Consider the following 20,738-nt stretch of genomic DNA (forward strand, 5'->3'; position numbering starts at 1 on the left):
ATCTTCTGCAATTTTGAGCATCACTTATTTGAGCTTGTTTACAGACGTCTCTAGAATTGCACCATCACAAGATGCTTCCAGCTTCCTCCGACTTAGGGTGCTCAAGAAGATAAGGTTGTTCTGCTAGGTTTGCGGCTGCATATTGCCAGCAGCTGTAGTGTGAGTAAGATTCCCTCATGGGGGCTACAGGGGTCTCTATTCGCAATCGTAAGTGGGCTTTCCTCAAAGAGAGTCCCTTTGGGACTTCTGCAAGGAAAATGTCCCTACTTCAAAACCGAGAGTCGGCGGCCACTCGGGTGGACATCACCAGTCTCCAGCAATTCATTTCCAGACAAACATTTTCAGGTATCAGATGGCTTTTGGGGAAGAAGAGGAGAGAGAAGTATGGGGATACTCCGGGGTGGGGAGATAGATAAAATAAGATTCTTCAGGGCAATCCCAATGAGGCAAAGGCTACTACATAACCTGCTTGTCGTGAAGACCGGTTCCCTCGATGCCCCCACCACCTGGTTCCCACGAAGATCTCAGGGACTCGGTTTGCAGCCACCTTTGTTGAATGATCTTTCCTCTCAGAGGCATTTATACTGCAGGGTCAATGTCAAGTGGCGCCTTTGCAAAAAGCCAGAGTTGCTGGTGCACTGGGCCACACCCAAACTTCCAGGTCTAGGCTGGGCTATGATCACTCACTTGTTGCTGGGAGCCTTGCTTCCGTGGGATCACCGCAAAGTTCCACTTAGATTCAAGAGGCTCTAGATGGAATTGGGGTGGGGTGAGTGTTTCCCTGCATGCATGTGTGGGGGGTGGGGGGGTGGGGGGGTGCGGGCTCAAAAGGAATCTAGACTGGCAGATGTTCTTACCAGACATTTTCCTGGGACTCAGCGTCAGCTCAGAGATCATAGTGCTCAAACCAAGGTCAGTCCCTGTGGGTGGATGGAGCCTGCTGTCTCTAGATATGTGGAACAGTTTGCTGGATTGTTTTTTTTTTTTTTTTAGAGATGCAGAAGGAGAGGGGAAAAAGTTTAATGATTCTTGGCTTGGTGTGTTTTTCTCATATTTTACCCAAGATCCTGAACTATGCATGAGATGGCTTTTCAAATGGCTGAATAATAAAGGTGTGTTTTCATGTAGGTTCAAAGCTCACATTAAGTAACTCATATTTAGCTTTTTCAACTTAACAAAAAAATCCCTTCTGTTTGTGCTTGAGCCAGGACTTAGTAAGAAAGTGAATCAACTTAAAACTTTAGAAAACATGATTCAGGGTATTTGTTTATTGTTCTGCCTCTTAATCCTAAATACAACTCTGTCTTTTGTTTTCAAGCCTAAAAAATGCCTCAATTGGGAGTGTTGAATACATCCTTGAATGAATCTCTCTAACACAGTTCTACTAGGCTACCAATGTGAGAAAAGCTATCCAAATCAATGTTTTGCCTAAAAAAATTTCAATTCTCCAATAGGAAAGGAAATGTTATGGCCTTTTGGTCCTTTGGCATCTAGTTCTCTCCCTTCCCTAGGCAAGAAAAAGGAAGTAAATGTGACCTGTCCTGTGCTGGTGACTCTCATTGTTTCCAGATGGCTGGACAAAGTAACACCCAAATCTTCACTTAGGATAAGCTGCTTGATGAACAGGGGATGCTTTTGCACTACATCCCATCCTGTAATATCTCAAAAAAACAGCAGTGAAGCGGGGAATCCTTCCAATGGTCAGAGCTTTGGACAGTGGACCTGGGGTCATCCCCTTGGTGTGGATGTCAGAATACACATAAACTCAAGCTCAGCAACTAATGGTTTGGCTGGTTGGTCAGAGACCTAAAAGGAAAAAGATTGGGAAGCAAATGTGAGGCAGGAGTGGGCACGAAGTGCAAAGACCTTTGTATCACATGTTAACATTCCCCAGATTGCATCCACCACAGAAGTACTAAACACCTCAGTAACCAGAACGATTTTGCCAGTTTTTGTCAGCCTTCCTTAGTAATTAGCCACTCCAGTGCTGGCAAGTTGGTCACATGAATGAAGTAGCCTGGTGACAGGAATGGTGACATTATGCATAGGCCCAATAAGGAGGGAGTTCACTTACCAAAGTTGATCTAGCTACTGCTACTGCCAAATGTTGAACCTGCCAATAGTACAGACCAATGCTGAGTCTATGATGCCTTTCTGGAGGAGACCAAGCAGTCACTTCCTCTTGTTAGTTTACCCAGGAAAAGATATCAACCAGAATGCTAGAGAAGTTATTCCCAGGTGGGATGAATTTGTTATATGAAGAAAGTGGCTCTGAGTAGTACAAATGGTGGACAGAAGAGAATACGACAGTGTTCTATTTACAACCGAATAGTGTTTTTCCTTGCCTAATGTTCCATGAAGCAAGATACTTGGACACCAGCAGCCTGGAGTGCTGTTTGCTGATAGCTCAGAGCTGAGTTCTTCCCAGGAATTGCTCTAAGCTAAAGGAAGCTACTTAATCTAAGGTTACACTCTCTCTCTGTAAACAGTCTACATCTAAAGACCAGTCCAGGAATGGATAGAGTGACCCAGCTCCTTTGCCTCAATTTGGAATAATTTTAAAGGGTCATGGCAGCTCTAGAGCTCCCCATGGGAGTGGCTGAGTCCTCTGTGGCAACTATATTACAGTTCATATTTTCTCTCTACCCTCTGAATTCCTTGTGTGTATTCTTCCTGGAAGCACTTCCCAGTGAACTTCCTTCATGAAAACTATATCCCGGAGTCTGTTTCCCATAGAATGCAACCTAACACAATCCCCTATGGTCTATTTACAAAGAGCTACCAGCTCTATTTCTACAAATAATGTCCAAAGACATTATTTCAAAGCATAAGTCAGATTTGTTTCTCCTAAAATCAGAATTATACAATAGTCCCCCATTTTACTTGAAGTAAAGTGAAATTCCTAAGACCTCCTACAAGGTTGTGCACACTCTGATCCTCCATTTCTTTCTGATCTCTTCTCTATTACTCTCTCCCTCAATTGTGCTCTGACAACTTGAATCTCTTGCTATTCCTCAAACATCACATGGAAATACTTACCTTTGGCATTTTATACTGGTTACATTCTGCCTGTAATACTTCACATGTCAGATAGCCTGATGGCTCACCTTCTTCCAGTCAAATATTGTACCACAATCTTCATTAAGCCTAGACTAACAACTCTATTTAGAATTCCAGCCTACTTCTATCACTCCAATCCTCCCTATCTATCTCTATTTTTCAATCGCAGGTAACACTTCCTTATATATTTTATAATTCACATTTTTATTATGTTTATATCTATTTCCACCCTCTATGAAAGCAGGTATTTTGCTGGTGGTGGTAGCTAGCAATGTGTTGTTCCTACAGTTCCCTGATGCCTTTCAAGTGCCTGGAACTGGGCCTTTCTGTATAGTACATGAAGTTAAAGAGATATTTTTAAAATATGAACCTGTTTATGTGACTTCTACGCCTAAAATTCTTCCATGAATTCCCATTGTTGGTAGAATCAAGTAAAAAATCCTTAACTTGACCTATAAATAGTGATCATACTTCTTAGTTTCAACATCATGTAGATCAATTAATGCCTGTTAATTGCTTTTAGTGCCCCACCCCCTTTACCATCAAGTAAAGTATACAGATTTAGAGATTGTATCTACCAGAGGGTCCTACATCAGATACATGTTCTCCCGTCTTCTGGCCTCATCTCCTACTACTCACCCACCCCTGCACCACTCTGCAGCTCAGTCTCAATCTCCACACAGACTGACACATCTTAGCTCCCCTGCCCTCAGTTGTTTTTGTCCATGTTGTTCTGAGGTGCACAAAAGAAAGCTACTGCTGGCTCCTTCTCCCTGCTCTCCATTGCCCCTTCCTTCTCCCACCCAATTCTACCACATTCCCTTTGCCAAACACCATGAACTGCACCCCAAAAGCAATATTCCAAAATCTAGCATGCCCCAGTGTGAATTCCTCTACATTTCATAGATTGTTTAGTTTTGCCTCATGCCTGTACTAGGGAATTCAGGAAGAAGGAGGTGTAGGAATCTGGCCAGGATCCTATTTGTGCTCAATATCGTTAAGACAAACATGCAAACAAACAAAAAGCCCCACTGGAGTCAGTCCCCTGAAGCACAGTCACATAATGTCCATCCAATGAGCATATTCTTGGATGCAACTTTTCCACATGAGTGTAAGATGTGTGCAAGGTATCGTGGCACAGAGGGGATGTAGTGTATGTTCATAGATATGAATAGTATTTGCAATAGCAAGATTGAAAACTAAAGTAACTGCATATTAAACTACGGTAAATACCATATAATTGAATACTATACATATTTAAAAGAGAATAAATAACTTTTCTGTTTTGATATGGAAAGATCACAAAAATATGTTCTAGGTAAAAAAAAAATTAAAATGGACAGAAGAAATGTGGATAAAATGCTACAATCTGTGAAGAAAAAAAAGAAAACATTTGTATAACTTTGTTTAGGCATTTAAAATTTCTGAAACAATAAACAAGATACTACAAACAACGATGACATTTTTGGGGGAACAAGGACTAGGTAGAAAGATTGGGCTCACAGAAAGATTGGGTTTAATGGCCTCTGGGATGGTGACATTTCTAGAACTTACCAATATCAAGGTCTCTGAAGTGATCTTCGGTTTGAGGTCACTCTGGAAATGTGAGGCAACAGGTAGATAGGAAGACTCCAGAAGGGCGACCAAGTCTGGGCCTGGAGGCGGGCATTAGAAACCTGGGAGACTCGGGGATAATCCAGACTCAGACCCATCGAGAGTGTCCTTCAGGGACCAATACGTATATTCTGTTAGTGAGTGGATCTTACGAAGCAAGGACTCGGTAGTAGTAGTTCACGGAGTGTGACAGTATGCACGTAGTACTTACCAGACATTTAGAGAGCAGCAAGTATTTCCATGGATTCCCGGGCCATTAGCCCAGTTTGAAAAGTTTAGTCGTCGAACTGTTTGAAGTGTATGAATACGGCTTAAAAATCAGTGTTTTTTCTTTTGTTTTTAAGAGAAAGTTTCTCACTATTTTTATTAAAGATAGAAAACAGTAAAAAAAAAAATTCTTTATACCCCAGGAATTTATATTGACATACTGGACTTTTTCGGAATATTACCAAAACAACTCTCCCACAAGAAGCTGTAAGTTCAGTTGGTTAGAGCGTGGTGCTAATAACACCAAGGTTGCAGGTTCGGTCCCCATATGGGTCATTGGTTCTCTCATTTTGACCCCTTAAAAAGCAGGGAATAACCCACTTAAATTATTTTAAAAATTGTTAGAAATCTTTTCCACTTTTTAAATTTGATTTTATTTTTATTAATTTATTTCATTTTAAATTGTATTTCCAAAGTAGTCCTGAAACCAACCTCCTTTCTCAAATCGTCAAGAGATAAAACATAAGAGAAGAAATTCTTGGAAGTTTGTTCTTTTAGACGTCTCTGAAGTCCCTTTCAGATTTAACTGACAGCTGATTGCCTTAGGAGAAAGCTACCACTATTCTGAACAAAAAACACACTTTGGGTTTTTTTGGATCGGCTAAGGTACACGAGGAGATGGAAACAATAAGAGAGAAGGGTTTGTGATCCTGATGTCAGACAAATTTGAATTCAAGTCAAAAAGTATTAAACATGATGAAAAGATCAATTTTAATGTCAAAGACCATGAATCCAATAAAGTTAGAATAGTAATAAATAGCTATATACTAAAGAATGCATCAACAACATTCATAAAGTAAAACTTACAGGAGATACTCTTAAGCTTAAAAAGCAGAAATAATAGATACTTTAAAATGATATTCTCAGTATAAGATAGGTCAAATGGACACAAAATAAGTAAGAATATAGAAAAACCTAAACCATATAATAAAAAAGACAGATCTTGTGGATATATATCAAAATTTATAAACTGGTATAGATAATACACCTTCTCAACGGCACAGGAAACACTAAGAAAAGTTGATGTTATAGTATATCACAAAAAGATATAAGTCAGTAAGTTCAGTAAGTTCCACAAAGTAGAATAATAATCAGCATCCTATTATCCTAACATGGGCTTGTTAGTTTGTAACACTCACCCTGGACCTGGAAGGGTGTTCTGCTCATGCAACTCCTGCTTTGAAATGTACAGGGAAAGTGGAAGTAAGAGGGCTTAGGTGGGAGACAGGACGAGACAAAGAACCAGAGGAGGGTCAGCGCGCAGGTGGGAGCTGAGCTAAGCCAAGCGAGGGTAGTGGGAAGATCCTCGCCTTTCCGGAAGTGAAGAAGAGGACTACCATAACTAATCCCGCGCCCGCGCCCCGCCCCACCTCACCGGCGCTGGGGTCTCCATGTAGCCCTGCGGGTCCCCGCTCCTCCCTCTGAGCCCGGCTCCTCCCCGCCAGGAAGCGGGGAGCCCGGCCGTCTCGTGGGCTTGGGCGGCCGGGAGGGCTGCGCCCAGGCTCCTTAGCTCGAGTGTGCGAGCGGAGCGCGGGCGGCGCGGCTGCGGCGGCCTGAGGAGGAGCTGCGAGCCAAGGGAAGCGGCGCCGCGGATGAGTTCGGGCTGTGGGGAGGGAGGCTGTGGCTCCCGACCGAGACCCGGGAGTAGTGTGAGGCTGAGGGTAGGTAAGGCGCGGGGTGCCTCGGGAGGGTGCCCCGTGTCTCGAGCCGGGCGGCCCCGGAAGCCAGCGGGGAAGCGGGCGGTGGCACTGCACCCGGGAAGCGTGCAGACAGCGGGATACCGAGCCCGGCGCTGGCAGAGAGATTGGGGCGCCTGCCGCCCCACAGGAGCCTAGTGTTCTTCTGTCATCCCGTCCCCGCGGGCCCAGCTCACATTCTCGACGAGCTGCTTCGGGAGCGACCGGCCAGCGGTGCGGGGTCCAGATAAGGGGGACAGGCGAGGCCGCCGCCCCCGGGGCAAGCAGCCGCTGAGGGGGAGCGGGGCTGGGGGGTGGGGAGCTCCGGGAGACTACGAGGACAGGCGGCGGGCGGGTGGCCGGGCAGTCGCCTCGCTGTGCAGTTTGCACCGCCGGCCCACTCCGCAGTGTGTTTTGTGGACGGCGCCTTCACAGACAGCCTAGTAGAGCCCAGCTCAGTGCCCCGCAGCCTTCGACGATGTTCCACCGAAGCTTTAATCGTTTTGTAAGTACGCTCTCTGAGGCTCCACGCCTGCCGGTTTGTTTGCTCTCCGCTCCTTCGCCGGGTCCCTCGCGGCAATTTTCTGAGGGGGTAATTGCATCTCCGGGAGACACCACCGCCGCTGCCCTTTCTCGTTTTAGCTGAAACACGTTGCCTGGGCAGCCAGGATGGGCAGGCAGGTAGGGTTCTCGGGGTATCCTACCCCCGTCCCCAGGACAATTTAACCAGGGCTTCTCCAGGCTGTTGAGAGCTCTGCCTCAGACTGGGGGCTGCCCTCGGGCTCAGTGGTGGGGGAGGACTCGTGAGGTGACCGACCCGGGGGCTCCTCAGTTTGCCAATTAGGCGAAGATGGTGTCTTATTATCCGGGAGGTTACTTTCTTTTTGTTCCTCTGCCACGAGAACATAGAGGTAAACCTAGATCTGTCACTGTGTCCCAAAAGAAGAGCTGGAGGCTGAGGGAGCCTGAGGCTAGGGCAGGACTCAGCCTTGCCTAGGGCTTGGCCCAGTGGGCGGCTGCTGACTAGAGACCAGGCAAACTTTGGAGACCCAGCCTATGAGGCTCGTCTTCAGGGTGTCACATTAATAAAGGCGAGGCGATTGTCAGGGTGGGCTGGGTGGATGTGGAGACGCAAGGAATCTGCACCCCCGCTGCCCGTGCTGCAGATCGCGGGTGTGAAGCCCTGCGGAGGACTGAACTCCCCAGACATTGAACCCATGGGAGAAGGCAGGCTGCGACTCTACTCCGTCCACTTTCACCCTCTTCCAAATCCCCAGAAAAGGGATTGCGTTTTCGTGGGAGTTTGGCATAGAGAAAAGCGATTTCTGGCTACCGACTTTTTTGAGTAACCTCTTTACACCTAGAGGGTACATTAAGAATGGAGCAAAACAGGGCCATTTACTTCTATGATGCTATTTGTAGCAACTTCCGTAACTGCTAGAGGAGGTGGTGGGACTAGAATTTTGTTTCTGCTAATGATGTGAAAGGAAGGGTTCATCTGCAAATTTTGATTTTTCTGTAGTTAAGAAAAAGGGTTGAATGCTCAGCGCATGCCTCCCTCCCCCTTAAAAATATATATTTTGAGAACTTGTCGATTTGGTTCTTTTCGTGAAATTATTCCTAATCAAAGAATTGATAACATATTTTTCATATGTTGAATAAATTTGCTGTCATTTTTTTTCTGCATTTGAAACTTTCACAAATGTACCGTGGCTAAAAGTAATATTAATATTTGTACATCTCTTTTTAGGATATTTTTATCACTTTAGTGCTATGTTAATGTTTTTCTAAATGTTTACCTCACCCAAAAACATGCAGTATGAAATTAGAGCATATTATTACCTATGGCATAGAGCAATAGAGATTGTATACGTCAAAGATCTTGAAATCCATTGCAAATGGCTTGTACTGGATGCTTTAAAGCAGGTGACCAAAATTGGTTTCTTACATTTAGCCTGATAATGTGAAAGAGCATTGTACTTCATAGTTCGATAGCACATTTCTTTTGAATATATACCCAGAAATGGAATTGCTGTATCACATAATAATTCTGTTTATTTTTTTTGAGGAATTACTATACTGGTTTCCACAGCAGCTGCACCATTTTACATTCCTACCAGCAATACACAAGGGTTTCAATTTGTCCACATCCTCACCAACACTTGTCATTTTCTGTTTTTTGATAATAGCCATCCTAATTGATCTACCAATTACTTTAAAATATACATAGGATAGTCATATAGATTAATGGAATAAAATAAAGGCTCCAACAATAGATGTACATACATATAATAAATTGACTTTCAACATAGATGCCAATGTAATTTATGGGAAATGGATAGTCTTTTAAAAAACGGTGCAAGAACAAGGGAATAGATATATGGGAAAGAAATTAACTTTGATACTTATTTCAGAGTACACAACAAACTTAACTGAAAATAGATCACAGACCTAAACGAAAGCACTAATTTATAATATACATCTCTGAGAAGAAAACATAGGAGAAAATTGTGAATATGAAGTAGGCAAAGTTATCTTAAGACATCTTTGCATGAGCTTTAAGTCTGACAACAACAAATGTCAAAGAGGTTGGAACAACTGGGACTCTCATTCAATGCACCACCACTTTAGTAAACATTTGATAGTTTTTAATAAAGTTAAAACATTCATTTATCACATGATCCAGCAATTCCTCTCCTAGGTATTTGCCTGAAAGGAAACAAAAACATACGTGATAGTTAATTTTATGTATCAGTATGGCTAGGTCATGGTACCCAGACATTTGGTCAAACACTGGAATGGATGTTACTGTGAAGGTGTTTTTAAGGTGAGATTAACATTTAAATCAGTAGACTTTGAGTGAAGCAGATTGCTCTCTATAATGTGGCCTCATCCAATCAGTTGAAAGAGCCTTAAGAGAAAAAACATTGACTCCCTTCTCCCCAGTCCCCCAGGAAGAGAGAATTCTGAGAGCAGACAGCCTTTGGCCTTTGGGCTTGAGCTGCAACATCAACTTTTCCCTGGGTCTCCAGCCTGCCAGCTTACCCTGAAGATTTTGTACTTGCCGGCTTGCACAATCATATGAGTCAATTCCTTAAAATCTGTCTCTCTGCCTCTTTCTCTTTCTCTGTACACACACACACACACACACACACACACACACATCCTATTTGTTCTCTTTCTCTAGAGAATTCTGGCTAGTACAACATATATCCACACAAAGATTTGTTACATTAATTTTCACAGTAGCTCTATTCATAATAGCTAGAAAATGAAAATAATCCAAATGTCCACCCTCAGGTGAATGGAAAAACAAATGGTGGTATATCTGTACAATGGAATATAATTTACCAAAACAAAAAAAGGATTAAATTACTGATATATGCAACAACATGAATGAATCTCAAAAATGTTGTGATAAGCAAAAACTAGGAACAAAAGAATACATAGTATATAATTCCATTTATATGAAATTCCAGAAAAGGCAAAACCATTATGAAGGAAAGCAGACCTACAGTTGTCTGGAACTGTGGTCAGGGTGTGACTGACTGGGAAAGGGCAGGTATTAGTTTCCTATTGCTGCTGTAACAAATTACCACACATTTAGTGGTTTAAAGTAATACAGATTTATTATCTCACAGTTCTGGAGGTCAGGAGTCTAAAATGGGTTAGCAGGGCTGCTTTCCTTCTGTAAGCTCTAGAGGAGAATCTGTTTTCTTATCTCTCCCAGCTTGTAGAGGCTGCTGGCTTTCATTACTTGACTCATGGCCCTGCATCACTCCAACTTTTGCTTCCACATCTCCTTCTCTGATTCTGACCCTTGTTATAAGTGATCTTATAAGGATCCTTGTGATTACATTGAGCCCAATCTAGGTAATTGAGGATAACAGCTCATTTCATAATCCCCAATCATATCTGCAAAACCCCCTTTGTCATGTAAGATAACATATTTACAGCCTTCAGGGATTAGGACGTGAACATCTTTGGGGGACCATTATTCTGACTATCACAGGACACAAGGGAAATTTTTAGGATTATAGAAAAGTTCTCTACTTTGATTGGAACAGTGGTTACATGTATGTGTAAATATGTCAAATATGTAAAATTGTACACTTTAAATGGGTGCATTTTGTCATATGTAAATCATCCATCCCATAATAAAGTTGATTTAAAAATAAAAAATCAGAATCTTGTACAAACTGTTCTGTATTCTGCTTTTTGCACATAGCAATATATCATTGGCATCTATCAGACACAGAATAACAACTAATTAATCATTGTATTCTGAAGAGTGGAGTAATTAATATTTGTTAAATTAATACATATTCATGTACTATTTTATGATTTTAGGCAGAAAGTGCCTTGTTTGTCCCCATTTGTAGCAGAACATTATGGGTGTCATTATCCCTCCTGCTTTCAAGTTTCACAAATCCTTCTGCTTGTATACATTCCCTCCTTCAATGATGCAAACAGTTAGAACATTTCAGGTTCAACTTCTGCTGAATGTGCCAACTTGTTTGAAAATAAGCTCTGATTTTGTCAAGTGTACAATATTGAAAGTGCTATTTGATAGGTCTCCAAATACTCATGAAATAGTGATTCCAAGTTACACTGTTAAGTGATGAAGGCAAATTGCAGCACGATGTGTAAATATGCTAACTCTTTTATGAAAAGAAAACAAGAATTTGTATAAATATTTGCTTGCGTAAAGAAAATTGGAAAGGATACATAAGCAACTATGCATAGAGTTTACTCATGGATGTTAGAAATGATTTTTGGGTGGATGAGGTATAAGAAGAGACTTTTTACTGTATCTTTCTTTTTATGTTTTCTAACTTTGAAACAGGTGAATATATTTCTTACCCAAAACTTAAACTTTAATTAAACACTTAAAAAATAATGTCTTCTGTTATAAATTCCAGGAACATGATAGAAAGAAAAAAGATGTCTTCTACGTGTCGATTTAGTCTACAGAAGGTTTAAAATGAAGGTTGGTTTTTCTTCCTACTGTGGTAATGTTAATGAAAATTGTTCACACATCATTTAAAAAATCTTGTTTCTAGGCTGGGTGTGGTGGCTCACGCCTGTAATCCTAGCACTCTGGGAGGCCGAGGCGGGTGAATCGCTCAAGGTCAGGAGTTCAAGACCAGCCTGAGCAAGAGCGAGACCCCGTCTCTACTAAAAATAGAAAGAAATTATTTGGACAACTAAAAATCTACATAGAAAAAATTAGCCAGGCATGGTGGCTAATGTCTGTAGTCCCAGCTACTCAGGAGGCTGAGGCAGTAGGATTGCTCCAGCCCAGGAGTTTGAGGTTGCTGTGAGCTAGGCTGATGCCACCGCACTCTACTCCGGCAACAGAGTGAGACTCTGTCTAAAAAAAAAAAAAAAAAAAAATCTTGTTTCTTCTTTCACCAATCTGGTGAAAACCTAATTGTAGAAGTGGTAGGAAGTGTGGATGGTTTTAACAATTTTTTCTCAGATGGAAACAATACATATAGGTCAGTTTTCTCTGCATGATGGGAATAAATAAAGAACCTAAACCACAAGAGAGCAGCTATCAGAAATGTCTGATGAAATCTGTCTAAAATCACTGTCTCAGTTCAGATCCTCTAAATTCCCCATTGAAAGTTACTGTAGGTATTGTTTGGAACCTTACAATGAACTTGAGAGACCATGAAGTGTGCCCAGCCAAGGCCAGGCCAAATGGGGATCAAACCAATGATCTTGGCATCATTAGTACTGTGGCCTAAACAGCAGAGCTAGCCAACCACAGTAAGTGGTATCCTTTTTTCTTTTTCTTTTAAAAGTTTAATTTATGCCAAAACAATGTTTCAAAAAATTTTTTCTAAAATAGTTGACTCTTCTTTTACTTTAACAAGATATCAAGTTATATCTGCTCTAGCAAGTGGAGCTAATCTTTTTATTTATTTTCTTATTTTTTGGAGACAGGGTCTGGCTCTGTTGTCCAGTCTGGAGTGCAGTGGTGCGATCCATAGCTCACTGCAGCCTCAAATTCCTGAGCTCAGGTGATCCTCAGGTGCCTGCCACCAAGGCCCGCTAATTTTTAAATTTTTTTGTATGGCTCCTGTCCTCAAGCGATCCCTCCAACCTCGGCATACCCAAAGTGCTGGGATTACAGGTATGAGCCACCGTCCAGCGCAAGCGGTACCGTTTTAATGACTGTCCTTAAATTCAGTGGTGGTGATCTTAAAGTTTGTATTTGGAAGTACTGGAAACAGAGTTCACAAGAGATGTGATTGAGGTAAATTGTAAAATCCTCAGAATAGCCCGTACGGGGCCCTAACCCACGACTTTACCGTTATTAGCACCACGCTCTAACCAACCGAACCAACCGGTCACCGCGTGAAAGTGCTCAGTCTTTTTTTTAGAAGATATAAACCACCACAAAACTAAAACTTTTTCCCCCCTCCCATTAATTTCCTGGGAATAAACAAAAACCCAAAACCAATTTTTAAAAATCCCCACGTTCTTCCTATTTCATTCTCCCCATCGCGGAGACAGGAAAAAGAAAAAGAGGAAATGTCGACATTTGGCCCAAAGGAAACTTGCCTCACATGGAAACGTATTCTTTCTCAAGCTGCCAATTCTGACCCGAAAGATTCAGGTCAACGTCCCAGAGCGGGGCTTCTTTTCTCTCACCCAGGGAAGGCCCGGGGCGAATGCGAAGCAGCTCCAAGCCTGAGGTCGCGGCGAGAGGATCACAGAACCTGTGACGGAGCCGCCACAGGTGCAGAAGACTCCGCTACCGCGCGCGAGTGCGGATTCCTCTCCGCTCCTGCAGACCATTCCAAACAGTTGGGCTCTTCCCGGAGGCGTCGGAACCAGGGAACTTGCATCCTCTCGCCGCCTGGCCTAAGCGGAGTTCCGCGGTCACTAGGACCCTGAAATCCCACCCGGTCCTGCATGGGTGGTATTTAAAAGACCGTGGAGGACGGTCTCTCTCCACAACTGACTCCTCCCCGCCTCCTGGAGGAATGAAGATCTCTAAATGAATGCCAAGAGGAACTGGAATCCAGGGCACATCCAGGGTCAGGGACCTTTACCTAGACCGCAAGAGAAACAGATCCGAGAAGGGTGTCAGCGTGGAGGCTCAAGTTGGGCAACTTCAGAGGAAAGAGGCAGGAGACACCTGCCCCTATCAGGTGTGGAGCAGCCCGGCCTTTTCCACTGGCCATGGAGGTAACCCTTAAAACGACCCCCATGATGGTTGACATTGGTTCTGAGTCGCTGCAGCAAGGGGAAATGGTTAATTCAGGAGAGACGTGTGTGTGTGTGTGTGTGTGTGTGTGTTGTAATTTTCCTTATAAAGGATTTGATGTTGACAATAGCATGTACCACCAGGCAGTTTTTTCTAAATAAAAGAGAAAAAAAAAGTTTCATACTCTTGAAACTGGTTGTCAGAAAACTTTTAACTACAGCACATTAGTTAAGCAATTTTAATTTTTGACAGAGAGTACTTGATCTAGTATCAAGAACTTTCTCTACCACGTCTGTGAACACACACACGCGCATATACACACACTCATCATAATCCTGATAGTGAAATAAAGGCTTTTAGCATAAATTTAGACAATTGGGCGTAAATATGAGTTTTATTAACTTTGTTTCTGTGAGATGCTCAAGAACTTCTTGAAATCTCATTGTCTTAGCTAAACTAGACTGTGAAAGTCTAATTGATTAAATAAGCATTTTTGAGTGCTTATTTTATGCCAGATACTATTCTAGGAAATGGGATATAGAATTATTAATAAGTAGACAAAATTTTCTGTCTTTATGAAGCTTACAACTATAAGAAATATGAAATAAACAAATTACATAATATAGTAAAAAATGATAAATGCTATGGAGAAATATAAAACCAGAAATTGAGAAGAGGAATGCTGGGAGTTAGGAAGTTTGCTGTTTTCAGTATGTTCTCTCCATCCACCCAGTAAAAAGCTCAAAATGTGATTCTGTAAATGTTCATTGCATCAGCAAATGGCACAAAACATTTTTATCTGAAATGAGCTACAACAAGTCACGAGTCAAGTTCTGATGTACTGGAACCAGGCCCAGGTTATTTGTTGAAAGCTCATTGTAGACATGTAAGAAAGGTGTCACCAATGTCATAATGTGGTACCTTTAAATGGAGAAATCCTCCCTGCTCAGAGAACTCACAGTTTGGTTATAAAGACTATGCATTCCAATTTCCACCCTCCCTCCTTAGGTTATAAGAATGAGCCAGGAATTAAATGGGGAAGACAAGTGCTGAGAAATGAAAGGATATGTTCACGTTATGAAAAGTCATACGTGGCATTGGACTCTAGGATATCACTGACAGTCTTCCATAGTGGAGGGACAGGACGATAATTTGAAGGAGGGAGGGTAAAGACCAAAACAAGTTAGAATCCAAACAAGTTCTGAGGGCAAATTAAATATGCATGTTGAGTTGAGACCTGAGTAAATGATTGTCTAGCCAAATAACTTTTTTAAATGAGCTCAAAAATATATAAGATCCAAAAGATTGATGTTTTCTTGTTTTATCTGTTTATTTTAAAATACTCATAGAACCTATCTTAAAAATAATTTTTCACATTCTATAAGTGCTGTACCTCCCATACCCTAGGCAGAGGGAGCATTTCCATTTAAATGCTCTGGAAATTGACCAAGTTCCTACAGTATATTAAGAATCAGTTACCGAGTCTTGGTAGGAACAGTGGAAGTCTTTAGCATTTTAGCCAGATGCTGTGCCCATACCTCCCTCTTTTCCCCAACATGTTGTAGAAGTTCCATACTGCTGCACACAAAAGGTAGCCTGGAGGACCAGTAGCTCCCATTGCCCCTGTGAACCCCATTCCTACTCCTTGGCAAGTCAGTTCCACTCCAAGGTGGCCAGAGTAGGCCAGGACGAAAGAGAGGACTGATGGCTTCCACACCCTCTTCCCTAAGGCTCCATCTCTGGGTTGAAGAGGTTCTGCCCTAATGGGCATGGCAAACCTTGAGGACTGGCTGCTCTAGGGCCCTACCTGAAGGACTGACTGACTTACTTACTGGTTTATTTAGACAGAGTCTGGCTCTGTTGCCTGGGATAGAGTGCAGTGGCATCAGCTTAGCTCATGGCAACCTCACACTCCTGGGCTCAAGTGATCCTCCTGCCTCGGCCTCCTGAATAGCTAGGACAGGTGCATACCACCACAGCTGGCTCAGTTTTTCTATTTTTAGGAGAGACAGTTCTCACTCTTGCTCAGGCTTGGTGAGAATTCCTGACCTTAAGTGATCCTCTGATTCGGCCTCCCAGAGTGTTAGGACTACTAACATGAGCCACCGTGCCCTGCCAGAATATATTTAGAGTAGAACATGGAAAAATCCATGCCCAAGGGCACGGCTGAAAACAAAAGAGATCTAGGTGAAGAGTAATCAGGGAAGGCTGACATCTCAAGGACATTAGTAGGGTAGGAGCCTACAAATTAGTGGATTTATTTAGAAATCTACCAGAAATTTAACAGGGATATCTAGGGGAAAAGAGCCAAAGAGGGCCCTGTGAAGATCACACTCATCTCCGGTGGGCTGAAAGACTGTGCACAACACAAGGCCACATCTGCTCAGGAGAGATGAGAGAGGGTAGTTTGTGTCTGGCTGAATGCAGGGCAGACTTGTAAACTCCCTGTATTTAAAGAGCAGTCCTCAAGCCACATGAGATCCAAGGGGAAAGATTGAATATACAAATGGCCAATGGTCAAACTCTATGTAAAAATAGAACTGTGATCTAAACCAAGTAACCAGCCCAGGAAGCCAACCTATTATAGTATTAATATTTACAGTAACCAGTCCAGGAAGTCAAATAACTATCTGTAGCAACCAATCAGGGAAGCCAAACAATAATTCCTGTACCAATTGGCTCCAAATGGCCAGGACTTGGTTAATGACTCACAATTCTCTAATTTTTGCCCTTGCTTCTAACTTAGGACCAAACAGGCAACACCAAATATACACCCCCAACCAATCACACAGGATGCCCCTCTTCTAGTTGGTCTGCCTACAGCTTTCCTATGCCAACAGCCTCCAGTTAGGACATACCTAAAGCCTTCTCTTTTTTCCCACTATAAAGCTTTCTCACTCCTCTGCCTGTCAGTCTCTGCCAAACACAAGTGATGGTGGCTGACTCCCTCAGTATAGCAATCTCTGAATAAATAGTCTTCACTTGCTATCATTTGGGTGGTGTTATAGGTATGAGTCAAACTCTGGCCCCCTCTTCCCTCCCCACCAAAAAAAGATATATCGAAGTCCTAATCCTCAGTACCTCAGACTGTGACCTTATTTGGAAATACGTCTTTACAGAGTTAATTGAATTAAAATGAGGTCATTAGGCTGGACCCTAGACCAATATAATTGGTATTCTTATAAAAAGGGGAAATTTGGACACGAAGATAGGCAGGTACACATCATATGTGTGTGAGTGTTTCTCATATCTGTCCTGCCCTATTATTTGTTTATATGCTAATCCCAAAATCACATTTTCTCAATCACTGGAGTTTTATTGGAAGTCTTTGGATCAGGTAATGTGAGTTCTCCACCTTTGCTGTTCTCTAGACACAATTGGAGACACTTCTTATATGTGATGTTGAGAGTGTCGTCTAGTGAGGGAACATAGAGTAGGCATATTTACAAGGCCCTGGAGAGTTCTTGTCTCTGAGAGAGGGTTATGCCTGGACTCAAGGCAGAGCAGAAACCTCTAAAGCACAGTGCCTAGGACAGAAGCCTCACTTGATCATACTGAAAGGTGAAATTGTATGAGACAAACCAGGGATCAGCAGAACACAATACTTCTACATCCCTCAACACTATTTATCTTCATTAAAATTTAATTCTTTTCAATGATGCTGGCATAACCCAAAAATGAAAGTAATAGGCACATAAACCACAAATAAACCAATCCTTCCTGGTTCTATGAAATGTTTTGTAATCTTTGGTCCAGTAAACTGATGAACTTCTGGAAAAGAATGTTCACGTAAAAACTAGAGGTTGTGAAATATGGAATTCATACGAGTATATTTATTAGAATAGCACAGTTCCCTCTAGTTTCACTCTAGTGTAGTCTAATACAAAGGGGTTGAACAAAAATGAAAAATGGTAATATCAGGTAGTGATTATGGCTGGGAAACATATAAAACATGTAATGTGACAGAGAGTGGGGCAAGGAGGTAGTCAGGGAAGGCTTCTGAGAGGAGGTGACATTTGAGTTGAGCCTGAATGTTACAAAGAAAGCAGCCGTCTAGGGGTTATTAAAGGGAACAACCTTCTAAGTAGAGGCAACAGCTAATACAAGACCCTGAGGTAGGAACCAGCTTTAGATTTTAAGTAACCAAAGGAGGCCATGTGGTTAGTGTGCAGTGATAGATGAGTTCAGAGAAGGGTTAAAGAGTCAAAGTATGCAGCGCCTTGTAGCCATGGATACTTTGGAGTTTGGATTTGATTCTAGTTGTAGCAGAAAGTTATTTGAGGGTTTTAAGCAGGGGAGTATCACAATCTGATTTACCTTTTCAAAGAATCACTGTGGATTTCTGCATTTGCTGGAGAGTCAAAGAAAAAAAGTTAAAAAAAAGAATCACTGTGGCAGCTGGGAGGAGAATGGACAGCAGGGGCCAAGGATGGGGCAAGGAGACTAGCAAGAGAGTGTATCTCAGAATTTTCCATCCTTTTCTACACAGACTGACACAGACAGTAATAATATTTGTATAACAATCTTGGGTGAAAAAATGAGGCTGCTTAGCCAAGTGCAGCCAGCCTGGGCACTCAGGCAACTCCAGACCCATGGTTCACCCCAGCCGCTGAGATAATCTATATCTTGGCACTTAGCTAGACCTGGTACCACAGGCACACTTGTAGGGAAGTTCTGAGAATGCTTGAGAAGAGAAGGCAGCCTCGTGAAAGAAACCAAAGTATTCCTCTCTAAAATACTGGGGATTTGAGTTAAGGTTAAAAGGTTAAGCTCTGCCCACCCCCTTTCTCAACTAAAAATAGGCCTTTTTACAACACTTGCTTATTAGTTCAGAAACAGAGCTCAGAGACAGCAGTGCCAGAGGACCTAGGAGCAGACTTTACTCTTCCCATAAATTTGCCTTCCCACATTTTTCTACCTTTCAGAAGCCTGAAGATACTCTTTTCTTTGTCTTGTCACAATATAGGATTTAAGGCTCTTTGTTAAAATACTACTATTTAAGCAAAGTCCCTAAGCTACTGCCTGGAGAGAAAAATACTTTAGAACTGAGGCCTCCCTCTCCACCTGCATGGCTAATAAGCTTCTGCTATTTTTGTTGTTGTTTGTTAATCCGGCTTTCAGGAGAGTGCCTCGACTAAGAACCTAAAAAGGGAAAAAAAAGAAATAATGTTTTTTTCCCTGCACTAGCACTAAACCCAAACCCACTCAAATGAAGGAAAAATACAAGTTCCCCACCACATAAAGAGGAACACTGTGTTGTGCTAGCTTGGAGTGCTCAACAAAAGGTTACACAATAGATTAAGCAAATGCCAAAATATAGTTATGAGGCACAAGAGATGTGCCTCAGCACTTTCTTGGGGAAGAAACAACTGGTGTAAACCAGTCCTGACTGCTTTAGAACTGCTTTAGCTGACCTATAATACTCTTTAGCTAATTGTAATATCAAAATCTGCACCTAGTAAAAAATCATATCATTAACATAACATGGTTTATATGAAGGGACATGATGATTGTACTGAGTGGGCTTGATTTGTTTCAATGTGAACATGCCATGATAGAATGTAGGAAAGAGCTCTGTGTCACTCACTGAGAACGGATTTAAGACAACACTGACACCAGCGGTAGGTTGTACGGTTTTAGTCTTCCAGTAAGAACTCCTGCGCTGCCCAGGAGAGAGAGCCGAGAGAACTCTTGGGCAAGGAGAGAGCACCCTGTGTAAGTAACCTCTAATAAACTCATCTAAATCACTAAGCTGGACTTGTCTGAGTCATTCTTTTGTCTCTCCACCTCCGTCTCAGTGGAATACCATCCCAGGATTTTCCTGAAACATTAAGATATCAAATAGAAAAGAAGTTTGCAAAAGAGATGAAGAGAAGGAACATTCACCAGTAGGAAAAAATCCAAGAGTTTAGAGTGAAGAAAGGCTGGGGACTTCCTCACAGGAGAATGGGCTTTATGGCTTCTCTTACCAGCACCCCATTGTTCTGCCTTGCTTTTACTTCTCCCACTTCCCAGCTCCCTAGAGGCAGACAGTATCCCTGATTTGCTACTTCCTGCTCCTGGTGGCTGCTGCTCAGAGGGGTGAACCATGGCACTGTCAGCACAGCTAAAAGCAGGCTAAGTAGGCACCTTTGGGACTAGCACCCCCCTCACCCCCAGGCCCTGGAGGAGGAGGGTTTCCATCAGAATCCTGAACTCCTAGGGTTGGAAGTTGGAAGTGCCTAGGAGTGACATTGCATTGTGGGAAGAGATGGTGAATGAAGGATTTGGAACAAAGACTAAAAGAGATAGAGAAGGACAAAGATTAAAAGAAGAGAAAGAGAAAGAGAATAAGTATCAGAGATGGAAACAGAGCCTTAGGGAGATAGATTAAGAAGACAGCAAAGGAGAGATGGAAAATCTGAAGACAAGGATATAGGGACAGAGATAGAGAGTGAAAGAGAAAGTAACAGGAGAAACAAAGAGACCAAGAATAGAGAAAAAGAGCAGGGGAGATAGCCAGGGCAGAGCAAGAAAGAGAGGATAGAAGAGACAAAGACACTTACCAAGAGACAGGGACAGAAACACAGACTGAGAGAAAAATAAACAGAGAAACAGACTGAGATACAGAGAAAGACAGAAATGAAGATATTCAGAGAAACAGAAGGAGATTGTGAAAGACAAATAGTGACAGAGGAAAAAAATAGAGAGGAAGAGACTGAGAGAGGGGTACAATGACAGAAACAGTGAGAAGCAGAGACAGGGTCAAGGTCTGAGGTCCAGAGAGAGGAACTTGCAGCAAGGTCCCAAGGTCCCCAGCCCAGGAGCTGAAGTGGCAGAATTTGAGCTGGAATCTGATTAGCAGGGGAAGGGCACCAGCATAAGGAGACACATTTCTTTGACATTAACGTTTAAAATAC

This window comes from Propithecus coquereli, unplaced genomic scaffold (assembly GCF_000956105.1).
Source record: "Propithecus coquereli isolate 6110/MARCELLA unplaced genomic scaffold, Pcoq_1.0 Scaffold131, whole genome shotgun sequence".
Lineage (NCBI taxonomy): Eukaryota > Metazoa > Chordata > Mammalia > Primates > Indriidae > Propithecus > Propithecus coquereli.